Source organism: Gregarina niphandrodes (assembly GCF_000223845.1).
Source record: "Gregarina niphandrodes unplaced genomic scaffold scaffold00218, whole genome shotgun sequence".
Taxonomy (NCBI): Eukaryota; Apicomplexa; class Conoidasida; order Eugregarinorida; family Gregarinidae; genus Gregarina; species Gregarina niphandrodes.
Window position 1 is genome coordinate 2,501 of NW_011645978.1, and position 485 is coordinate 2,985.

General features: G+C 49.9%; 1 non-coding gene across 1 annotated transcript; it reads right to left on the minus strand.

The window, feature by feature from the left end:
• Nucleotides 1-5: 5 nt before the first annotated feature.
• On the minus strand, nucleotides 6-87 carry GNI_226460. Its single transcript has one exon. It is a non-coding gene; the product is annotated as a tRNA-Leu (tRNA).
• Between the last annotated feature and the right edge of the window lie 398 nt (nucleotides 88-485).

Here is a 485-nt window from a genome sequence, read left to right on the forward strand (position 1 = left end):
CAGAATACTCGAAGCGGGATTCGAACCCGCGCATGCACTGCACAGTAGAACTTGAGGCTACCCCCTTGGACCACACGGGAATCCGTGCGTAGACACCACGGAATTTAACTTACTGACAATTAGCTGAGGTTGACCACTGAAAGTCACAAGCTCCACCGGATACTATTTTTGCGTTCAACGACTCGCCGCGTAAGAGGACTATCACAGTGCCTGGACAACACCGGTCAAATCCGCCATTTCGTGGATGGGAGAGAACGTGTTGACTCTCTATTGTCTCTGTTAGGGGACTTGTCTGGCGGCGGTCGGCGATGGTAGCGGGGGCTAGGTGCATCAGGTCCATGGTTCTTATCGTTCCGTTTCCTTTTCTTTTTCTTCCCAAAAATTATCTGTTTTCAAATTCCCTTTCCCTTTTCATGGGTCTTATCACTCAGCTCAGCGGTATCTAACCATTAGACTACCGGCACTACTCGATGACGGTCGTATCT